Source organism: Notechis scutatus, chromosome 4 (assembly GCF_049901735.1).
Source record: "Notechis scutatus isolate UNSWTSFEM ecotype Mainland chromosome 4, rNotScu1.2, whole genome shotgun sequence".
NCBI lineage: Eukaryota > Metazoa > Chordata > Lepidosauria > Squamata > Elapidae > Notechis > Notechis scutatus.
The window spans coordinates 107,641,289-107,653,599 of NC_142012.1; the positions used below are offsets into that span (position 1 = coordinate 107,641,289).

General features: G+C 37.6%; 1 protein-coding gene across 1 annotated transcript in view; it reads left to right on the forward strand.

Annotated features, from left to right (window-relative positions):
• Positions 1–12,311, forward strand: part of ADAM12 (ADAM metallopeptidase domain 12) — a 294,207-nt gene that overhangs the window by 19,498 nt on the left and 262,398 nt on the right. The gene's annotated exons all lie outside the window — the stretch shown is intronic.

A 12,311-nucleotide genomic window follows, 5' to 3' on the forward strand; every position in this document is an offset into this window, starting at 1 on the left:
TCACAAATAATTTTATTTTTCCTCAAAACGCTTTCCAGGAGAATAACTTGTTATTCTGGGGCTTGTAGTTTTGGTTCAAGGATACAAATTCTGGGCTTTTAACTTACCCAGGTTAAAGTGTCATTTAGATAGAGGTTTCTTGGTTATTCTTTCTTCCTCCTCATATACATTTTGATCTGAGGTGAAAAACCATTTAAAATGTTAATATATTTTGTTTTACTATTTGTTAACCAATTAACAGGCTTTGCACAGATATGGCAGAATCTCTCCAGATGACCTTGTATGTAGCTTCTCAGAAAAAGGCACATAGACATGATGCATATAGAATAATTCCCTTTTTTATTGTAGATAAAAGCAAAGTCATTTGTACACACAAAATATTGGTGTGCTATGGTATACACAAAAGATAAAACCTGTATAAAAGTCTGCTTTCCAGGATTCATATTTTAAGCTTCTTCCTCCTGCTTTTCCAAGTCAGCAGACATTTTGTCATTCTTTTATTTGGCCCTGAGAAGCACTTGATCTCTTTTGACATAGCAGTTTTGACTTCTGGAAAGTGTGGGTTCTTGCCTTACCAGTTTCAATCCTTCTAGAACAAGGAATTACCAGAACAAATAAAATAAGATTGGTTGAATAATGAATTACAATGTTTATAGCCCATTCAAAAGCATTTTTTTGCTCATTTATATTTTTATATATCAAATACTTAGGATTACTTGCAGCACAATCCTATCTCTATATTTAGTAAAAGCTAAACTTTATTGCATTCAGATGGGTTTATATGATTTTTCAGGATGACTGCAGTCTTAACAATTATCCTTTGTTAGTGATTCATCTTTTAAAAGCTAAGTCATGGTGTGTGTTTGTGCATTTGTATGTGTCTATACAATATATCCTTACTTTAAGGGAATTGGTTTTACCAGATTTTGGATGCAATGGATAAGACATCTGTATCCTGTAAGTTCTGAACATTTATATAAACCCATTTCCATTTTATACATTTGTAACATATTGTATGTAAGAAATACATGTGTAAAATCCCATTTAGGTTAATTGATATTCTGCTTTTACAGGCAGCCTTTATTCCATTTGTATCCTAAACTATATTAGTTTATATTAAAAGTTTATGTTTATATAAAAGGAATATTTACCATTTTGTAAAACAAAAAAAAGATTATAAAGGACATTAGACTTACACCTGGCATTGTAAGCTAGTTAACATAAGATATCCTATGTATTTAGTACCCATCTAAATCTATTTTTGGGTTGCTTAATTAGAAACAGATGGTCATCTTTACTCTACAGAGATTTTCAAAAGTGATGAATACACTGTATTGAAAGAGCTTCAGTATAAAAAATTTCCGAAAAGTACAATAATGGCATTCATGTCATTAATTTGCTTTCCAATTGCTTGCAACTCAAGGTGAATGTTAAATAAAAATGCTGATTTAATACAGAGAGCTGCATAGAATAATAGTGCTCCCATTCCCTTGGAAACTGAAAATGCAATAAAAATATTTTGATTCTTCTGAGAAATTCAGCAAGGGAGATATATAACAATTTATTACATTTATATCATACAAAAACTAGCATTTATTATGAACCAGTCTGATTTAGATGAATTTGAGAAGAAGGTGATTCAAAAATATCACTTTTTCCACTGTAGCTGTTTATGGCCATGAAGCTTTTAGCTTTGATAAGAATGAAGTTGAATCAGAGGAGGAAGCTCAAGAAACATTTTTGTCAAATCCAAGATTAACCAAGAGTTATGAACATGCCAAGTGGACTGAAAAACTGGACTGAAAAAATGTGAAACACACTCTACATCAAGGCTGTCAAACTTCTGGCCTGCAGGCTGGCTGCATCACATGTTGGCCACACCCATGCCTGGTTTAGTGATTGGGAAAAAGTCATGATATGCCACGTGACGCCGCCATGACAACACAAGTTAGACACCTCTGCTCTAGATCTATGACAGCAACTTGCAACCAAAATTAAGCCCACACGTTCCATTGCTAAGTGAGAAATTTAAGTGAGCTTTGCCCTGTTTTACGACTTTTCTTGTTAAGTGAATCACTGCAGTTGTTAAGTTAATAACATGGTTGTTAAGTGGTCTGGCTTTCCCATTAATTTTGTTCGTCAGAAGGTCACAAAAGGTGATCACAGGACCCCGGGACACTGCAACTGTCATAAATGTGAACCAAGTGCCTGAATTTTGATCATGTGCCCATGGGTATGCTTCAATGGTCATAAGTATGAAAAACAGTCATGTCACTTTTTTCAGTGCCATTGTAATTTTGAAGGGTCACTAAATGAACTGATATAAATTGAGGACTACCAGCAGAGTTGGCCCATGAGGATGCAACTTGGAGAACAGGGAGAAGTGGAAGAATTGGACTTCCTGGTGTGATTAGAAATAGAGAAAGACCTGGAATGGAGAATAGGCAAGAGGACCCACAGTTTACACTGTTTCAGAAACTTTCTGATTGCTGAAATTCATTGCAATTTTTTTGCTCTTGAAAATTCCGATTTAAATCTTAGGTTTAAAGTCCTGTTTTTCTTACATCCTGTTTTACTATTGTGGTAAACTAGCGTTGTTCATATATGTTAATTTCTGCAAGATTTCATAATTCATAAAATATAAACTTATCTGTGTGTGTGTGTGTGTGTGTGTGTGTGTGTGTGTGTGTAGTGAGGGGGAGAGAGGGAGAGGGAGGGAGGGAGAGAGGGAGGGAGGGAGGGAGAGAGAGAGAGAGAGAGAGAGAGAGAGAGAGAGAGAGAGAGAGAGAGAGATTGACTACACCGTCCTTTGATTATGTGCTTATGATCTCGCTCCAATAAGTGAGTAATACCGAAACAAAGTAGTTAGTAACATCGGGTCAAATGTAAATATGTTAAATTATTTCAGCAGTATTAAAATAATTACCTCATGTTTTTAATACATTTTCCATTATGTTACATTTGAAAATATAATTTTGCAAGGCTTTGATGCATTACATACATGCTATGTTATGCTTTCTTCCATTAAATTCTGGCAAACTAAGCTGAATATTTTACTTAAATGATCTTTATTCTTATATCTTCAGGTGGTATGATATAATTTCTTTTATCCCATCAGTTGACTGGTGATGAAGAAAAAAAAAGCCAGTTCTATTGGATGTAGATCTCCTAATGAGTAGATAAGGCTTCTTCCTTCCTTCCTTCCTTCCTTCCTTCCTTCCTTCCTTCCTTCCTTCCTTCCTTCCTTCCTTCCTTCCTTCCTTCCTTCCTTCCTTCCTTTCTTTCTTTCTTTCTTTCTTCCTCCCTGCCTCCCTGCCTCCCTCCCTCCCTCCCTTCTGTAACAATAGAAGATAATAGATACAGTATTAGGATTAAAACCATGCCCCTTTTGCATATGCATCAACATTGCATGCCCACTCATTTAAATTAAGAAAGAATGACACAGAAAAACAGGGTTGGAAGAGACCTTGGACATCTAATCCAGCCTGCTGCTCAAGCAAGAATAAAGTAAAGCTCTTTCCTTTAATGAACTGTGATGGTGAAGTGGTTAGAATACAGTATGGCAGGTTAATGTATACATATACATATATAGTACATACACACACACACACACACACACACACACACACACACACATATACATACAGTTGCGCCAATAATGATTTTTACTGAAAAAATAATAGTTTTTGAAGCAGATGTACCAATCCTTGTCTTACCCACACATACACAAAATATTATTTAAAACATTTTTACCTGAGCCTAGAAAAATGGTATATGTTCTTTTAACGGAGTTTTGTTGGGAAAAAATGTCAGTAATACAGAAGTGGGGGAGGGAATTATTATGTAATCAGTTCAATTGCCTTAATTCTTTGAAATTAAAAAGCTATTAAAGTGAGTTCCTCAATGATTATTCCACCACAAAATGTGGCATGTAAATTATACTACAGTTTCCAAAAGAGAAAACTAATATAGGTTGCATATACAGAATTTAATACTAGAAGTTGAATTCATTTAGAAGTATTGGATTGTGCTTCAGGTGCTAAAATTCCTCATTGTATTCTAATATTTCTGGATACCATCAGCAGGTTGGGAAGGATAGTATACAATATGATTAAAATACCAGTGCATTATAAATTCACCCATTTGAATCACTCCAATTCAGACATTCTGCATCTCATTAATATAGCACTTCTGCATGCGATGGGTAGCACACAAATCAACCAATCAATCAAACAAACAAACAAACAAACATTTTTCTCCTAATCAGGGTTGTGTTAATATGGAAGAAAAAGTGAAGAAACCTGAAAGCATATAATTGGAAATTTGGAAGTGACCTCATCTGGAACTCTTTTCCGATATTATTCCATGAAACAGAACAGTTGCATGCTAAATATGCAGATTCCCTGAGATGCTAAACTATACACATACTAATCTCCATCACAGCAACCTCTGCAAATTTTGTGGTATATTTTGGTGTTTTGAACTTCCTGTAAATTATGGTTGTAATCCTTTACTCCTGCTCAGATACCAGTTTGATACTGTAGGGAAAATATTCTGGACAGATTATAATTTAACCTGTTGCTTCCAAGGCCAGGTTGAGTAATCTTAATAATCTTCTGCTATTCTCGTCTATCACAAAGAAATGTGACTGGGTGTCCAGTTTAGCTTGTGAAGATTGTTGGTTGCTGCTGTAGCTGAAAATTCTTCAGAGTTTCATGCAAGGCTGTTTCCTGATAAGAATATCTCTGTAGCACTTACTTGCTGGTGATACTATATGTGATATACTCATAATTCAAGTCTTAATCTTATAATAAAATACAATTTGCTCTTACTTAAGAATACAGCAAAAGTCTGGAATCCCCCACAGCCTTAACAATAGCTTGAAGCTAGAACTAATTTGAAACAGTTGTGGAGCATAATATACTATAAAGTACAGCGTTCACTCATGTAGGATTCATTTAGCAATTTCATTGCTGTTCTATAAAGGTTCCCCTTGCACATATGTGCTAGTCGTTTCTGGCTCTAGGGGGCGGTGCTCATCTCCATTACAAACCTGAAGAGTCAGCGTTATCCAAAGAGGTCTCCGTGGTCATGTGGCTGACATGACTAAACACCGAAGGTGTACAGAACACTGTTACCTTCCCACCAAAATGGTCTCTATTTTTCTACTTGCATTTTTACATGCTTTTGAACTGCTAGGTTGGCAGAAGCTGGGATAAGTAACGAAGCTCACTCGTGCTAGGGATTTGAACCTCCGAACTGCTGACCTTTCTGATCGACAAGCTCAGCATCTTAGCTACTGAGCCACTGCTTCTGTTGCTGTTCTATACTCCTTACCAAAGATCATGTTCCTTTTATACTGATGATCACAAAATCAAGCTTTATGATTGTTCTTAAACAGATGAAGCTTGGTGTAGCAGTTAAGGTGTTGGACTAGAAACTGGGGTACCTTGAGTTGTAGTTTGTCTTTAAATACAGAAGCTGACTGGGTGACTTTGAGCCAGTCTCTCTTCGTAGGATTTTCTGTGTGGGGAAAAACGGAGGGAGCATTATGCATTCTGTCTTGAGTTTCATAAAATAAAGTCAGGATGTTAAGTTCATTCCATCCATGTCTGCACTAGGATTCTCCTTCATGGTTGAGTAAAACTGCTGTTCATTTTAGGCCAGGAGGAGATTGCATCAGCATGCAAACTGTTATCTTCACTGACAGTTTCTATCCTGCCCAATGGCAAGATGCCAGCAAATGGTGCTATCCTTATGTATAGCATTCCAGGCACTTTAGATACAGTGGCTGGTTGATAGCAAGGGTTGATTTTCTACCCATCCCACCAAACATTATGAATTATGATGGGAAAATACCTACTAATTGCTTTTTTAATTTGGTGTGGAGGCAAAGGGTAAAAAGCAAGTGTGGAAGATACTACATTAAAAAAAGCTATCTTTCAATATTCTCTCAGTTTTTGTGCAAGTCATTTGATTGATACACAAAGAAAATTGATAATTGGGCTTACCTTGGACAGGAATTTAATACTATTCTGGAAAACCTTAACATATCTCCCTCCAAAAAAAGAGTATCAGCTTGTTTGATTATTTAACAGTATTTGCAACCCATCCTGTTCTGTTAAAGTATCAGAAAACCTGGGAAATGTTTAATACAAAGAGAAATAAAGGAGAAAATAACATAGCAATAAAACTGTACAATGATGGAAAACCTCACACAATAAATGCCAACCCAATGTTTCCTGAAATTCATCAGCAGTAGGAATTGTTTCTGGCCATCTCTCCTTCCTTTGTAATCTATTATGATTGGTATGTAAAATATGACCCAATCACCAATTTATATCACTCTAGGTAGGGCAATAAACTAGCAATACAATTTTTAGTTCTTAAAAAAAATTCTCAAGCCCTCAAGAATCAATGGTGATGGCCATATTTTCAGATCAGTGAAAGGCCAGAGAACATAAACATACATGGTTCCTCCAATTCATAAGAATTGGGACAGGCCCATTGGATGTAACTGCAATGTTGCTGGTTTTTAAAGTTCATCTGCTGGGTTGTAGTTTTCAGGTGGAATCTTATTATTCTTTCTATTGGATTTTGAAACTGCTGTGCCTGTTTGCATAAGAGAACCAGCTATTTATTGAGCCATCCTCATTGCTTCTCCCAATGCCTCTAGTTAGGTCTTCACATACCGCGAAGAAAATGTCTTCTCCACATTCTGCACATTGCTCAGATGGTTGCTACTGCCATAGTTTGTTGTGAAAGCACTGTAATACGAAGATCTAAAATATCCTCTGGTGTTTCTTTTAATAATAAACCCGAGGGCACATCCAGTGGGAGACCCCAAGGATACATTCATGCTGGCTTACAATTTGACAATAAGGAGTGGTGACATTTCCAAACTGATTTGAACATATCCCAATTAGAATGTCTCTGCTCCTTATTTCTTCTTTCATGTTTCCCCTTTTCTTCCCCATCATGGCATTTGTCTAAGTTGCTTCTCAAACTACAAGGCTCTTTTTCTCTTTGTAACAGTCACAGCCTTCCATCTCTCTCAAAAAAAGAGTACTGTAAATGCATTGTTTTATTTTCTTCTTTGTCAAAATCTTCCTGGAGTAAATTTCCTCCACATCAAATGTGCCTGAGTCAGGAAATTGCAAATTCTTATGGTTTTCAGTTCACTGGAGCCATTTGGACAAACATCCAAAGCTTGGTATATTAGCTAAGGGGCTGGGCTAGAAACCAGAACACTGTGAGTTCTAGTCCTCTCTCAGGCATAAAAGCTGGATGGATGGTTTTGGGCCTGTCATTATCTCCCAGCCAAACTCACCTTTCAGAGTCACTGTTGTGAGGAAATAGCAATTGTAGTTTGAATTGACCAAAATAAAAAAGTGAGATAAAAATCAAATACATGAACAAATACTAAAACATCTCATAGTTGATGGACTGTCTCAAAGAAACATCTTTAACCTCCCCTGTCCTGTACAGTAACAATATGATTCAGTTGTAAACAGTCATTCAATTTTTAAGCTTTTCTGCCTCCCCTGCATTCTAGGCTCACTTAACCAAATGTGTCTGTCAGCAGTCTTGGTTACAACAGCTTTATTTTATTTATTTTATTTTATTTGGTTTGTCAATTGCTTACAAGATAATAGGTATTAGTAAAAACATAGTTATGAATACATGGATACATATAAGAAAAATAAAATAAACAATAGGACAGGGATGGTAGGCACGTTGGTGCGCTTATGCATGCCCCCTACAGACCTCTTAGGAAAGGGGTGAGGTCAATAGTAGAAAGTCTAAGGTTAAAGTTTTTGGGGTTTGGGCAAGAAACCACAGAGTCAGGTAGAGTATTCCAAACATTGACCACTCTGTTGCTGAAGTCGTATTTCCTGCAATCAAGTTTGGTGCGATTAACCTTGAGTTTGTATCTATTGTTTGCTCTTGTGTTGTTGTGGTTGAAGCTGAAGTATTCATTGACAGGTAGGACCTTGCAATGTATGATTTTATATTCTATACTTAGATCAGACCGAAGGCGGCATAGTTCTAGGTTTTCTAGGTCTAGAATTTCAAGTCTGGTGGCATAAGGTATTCTGCAACGAGTAGAGGAGTGGAGAACTCTTCTTGTGAAATATTTCTGGACTTTCTCAACTGTGTTAATATCAGATACGTAATGTGGGTTCCTAATGAACTGCATTTGAGTATTGGTCTAGCAAATGTTTTGTATGCTCTAGTTATTAGTGCAATATTACTAGAGAAAAAGCTACGTAAGATTAGCTTTTTTACACGCACATACACACACACACACGGGGGGAGGAAGGGAGGGAGACGGAGATGGAGATGGAGACGGAGAGAGAGACAGACAGAAAGACAGGCAGAGAGAGAGATGAGAGAGACAGAGACAGAAACAGAGACAGACAGACAGACTGCTCCAGCACAGTCTGCTCTCTATCTTCTTTGCTTTCCAATGACAGAACAGCAGTGCAGTTGGGACTCTTGAGACTTAAGGTGAGTAGTCATACAGTCAGTGCCAGGAAGTGAAAACAGGACATGCACAGAGAGATTCAGTGGATACAAAAGACAAGACAAACGTTAGACTTCTGTGCTTTCCTGTCCCACAGGTCCTGCCATCTGTATTCACCCAATGGACATTAGCAACTGCATAAAGCATAGTTCTTTTTATATTGTTAATAAATATAATTAAATAAATACAACTAAATTGTACAAAGTTAAAACTAATTAAATTGACCTGCACTGTTGATTTCTGTGACATGTTAAGTGTATCAGCTTTCAGCAAATATATATGCTATTCACAGAGACTTTCTGAAACCATGTTCTCTGGCAAAGATTCCAGTGAATGAAAGATTATAGACTCTGCCATTTGGATTCAACTCTTACATTGCAACCAGGAATAAGGTGGGCACCACTTTAGGTTACTGCATTACCTTAGAACATAGGTATATATTATAAACATCAAGAACTCTAATGTCATTATGGAGCCAGTTTGGAATAGAGGTTAAGGCATTGGCTAGAACAAGGAGAGTGAGTTCTAGTCCCCCACTTAGGCAGAAAACTAGCTGGTTAAATAACCTTGGGCCAGTTACAACATCACAGCCCTCAGAAAGAGGCAATGACAATCACTTCTGAAATCTTGCCAAGAAAACTTCAAGAACTTGTCCAGGTAATCACCAGGAGTCAAAACCTGATACAAACAAACAAAGAAAGTCATTGTAGCCCAAATGGAGTATAGAAGGCAACTTGAAGAACCAAAATATCACAGTTTACTCTAAAGTTAATCCAGGATGTGCTCCAATAATCTATGGACAATGATCATGAGGCCTATGTGATTCAACTGTTGGAATAGTAGATTGTATATCTTATATTGACTTGAATTAATTGGCCAAAAATGAGATTTTGAAGGAAACTAATTATATAAAAAGTTACAAACCTACAGCTATATATATATTTTCCATTCAGATATCATGTCATCCACCAAGGGATATGCCACATTCCTCCCAGCTTTGGCAATGCTAGATGTGCCATTTCAGAAGCAAAATCTCAGCTGCCACAGTTGCATTTAGTTGGCCTCTGTATAAGCATTGAAATACCCAAGCACTTCTAATCTCCAATTTATCAGCCAAATTCACTGTTGACATACTTATCAGTGCCTTGAAATAACATCTAAAAAGTCAAACAATCTAACATGACACACATGACTTTAGAAAGAGCATCAGGCATTAAATATATTTCAGCCCCAAAAATCTTCTGTGACAAAGCATGCATTGGCTTGAAATGAGAAATTATTATGGAATTACACATACCACAAACTTCTTGTAAGACAGGAAAATGTTATGACAGGAAAATGTTAAGTCTAGGTAAAATATTCACCTTATTTAATTCACCTTCCAAAGGCAACCATAAAATAAAGAGAAGATAAAAGACACAGGGAAACGCTGGATCCCCAATTAGGAAGAGAAGAATATTTTTTGCATCCTTATTTTAAAAACTGTGTAGTCTTTGTTTGTAGCATGTCTCATGTTATGCTATCTCCTTTACCCATATTGCATTTTTTTCTTAACAAAGATAAACACCTACATTTTATTAGAAGCAGTTGAAATGAATATATTTGCTTCATTTAAAAAAGAAACCTGGTAAGGTTAAGCAAGTTTCTTTTCCTCTTACAGTATCAATTTGATGTCAAGTGCAGTATATGGGCCCTAGAAAATGAAGGGATTCTCATAGGGTAAAATAATTTATTACAAGTACCAACCAACCAAATAAGTATTAATGATTCTTTCAATGCAATTAATGATTCTTTCCCTATCATCAGCTCTAAAAAGCAAAGGCATGAGAAATTCCCCAAATAGGAAATCAGGAATCATGTAGATTCTGTCTTCTTTGAGGAAAAGTATTGCACCTTCATAATACTCAGGTGGTCCTCAGCTTACAACAGATTGCTTAACATTTTTTCTTTTTTGAGAGAGAGAGAGAGAGAGAGAGAGATATCAGGAAAAATCACCTGAGACCCATCCTTGAAGTTATGACTGCCACTCCATCCCTATGATCATAGGATCTTGGCAACCTATTTGCATTTATGACCAGTTACCAATTATATGATCACCATTTGCAATCTTCTCTACTGGCTTCCTCAAAAATTCAGTGCAGAAGTCAGAAGATAGCAAGCTTCTGCCGCCTGGGGAAAGATTTCCTCTCCTTTCCATGTGTGTGTGAGGGAATACCTGCAAGGGGCTGGAGTAACAAAGACCTTCAGGATGCAAATTTCTTTTCTCCAGCACCCGAATCTTCTTCCTCTCTTCCCACACTAAAGGGTACTCCAGTGATGGTCTGGAGAAAAGAAGCTTGTGTCCTGAAGATCCAATCTTCTTTCCAACATTTCTATCAATGTTTCTATTAGAAACACTGTTCGCTACCTATCCAGCCAGAAATCTAGCAAACACAATGTTACTGAATGGTAGAAAATCTCTTTTCAGACTTTTTTTTTTTTTGTCTTTAGAAACATTGCAAGAGCTGGCAGTCTTCTTGCAGTTTTTTTGAAGGCTAGAAAGAGCTTCTTTCTACCGTTGAGAAACATCGTGTTTTGCTAGTTTTCTGACTGGAAAGCTAATGAATGCAACGTTTCTGAAGGGTAGAAAAAGATATGAGCTTCCTTTCTATAGTCTAGCCGAATGCAATGGTTTCCTTTTGCAAACAGAGGGAGGAGAACCACCAAACTGGGCTGAAGAAACAAAGTTTAGGTCCCAAAGATCCAAGCTTTCTTTCTCTGGCTTAGTGTAGCAGTTCTCCTGCCAACAAAGGGAGGGCAGTGGTGGGATTCAAATAATTTAACAATCAGTTCACTCAGGGTCAGGTTGGCTGTCATGGAAGGTGTGGCACATCCCCGTCCTCCAGCTCCACCACACATGTGGGACAAGCCTCCAGCGATGATTAACCTGACGCTGGGTGAACAGGTTGTTAAATTACACCCGCCCCTTACTATCAAAGTGGATCCTGGGCACTATGTTGCGCTGCAATGGAGAAATGGGGAATGGATCAGCCGGCATGAGGGAAGGAGGAGCAGGGAGAAGAAAGAAGGAAAGTGGCCTTCTTCTTCCTTCGCCCTGGCTGCTCAGTGCCCGTTTTTCTATTGCAGCATAGCTCAGTGCCCAGGATCCACTTTGATAGCGGGGTGGGTGGGTAATTTAACAACCGGTTCACATGAACCAGTGCAAGCTGCCTAAATCCCACCACTGATGGAGAGGAATGAAAGGTTTATGGTGGACTAGAAGAACAAAGCTCCAATCGTTGATCCAGGAATTCCCTTCTGTGTGCAGAGGTGAGCTGCCTGCCCTCGTTTAGCAGGCAGCTCTTTTACTGTCCACTTAATAACCATAACTGGGAGTGTCAGGATTACAGTTATTGAACGAGGCAATTCCATGGGCACCTTGCTTAATGACTGCAATCAGTTAACAACCAAAATCCAAGACCCAGTTTGGTGATAAGAACTACTTGTATAGCCTTCAGTGGCATCTGCAACAAGTTGCAGTGATGCCAGAATGAAACCACACGTGCAATGCTTTCATTATGCAAATGGGACCTTGTCCATATTTGAATCTTGATGTTTGATGCACATGTATAAAGGTACTATATGTCACTATTTGTCTTTCATAGAGACAACCATGAGAACACAGTGTATACCACCCAATATATGAAGTAATGACGCTGCCCCAGCCCAATGCTGGGTTCATTGCCTGGTGGACCCATGCCCCAAATTGAACACACCAAGGTGAAGATTGCAAACAAAAATATTA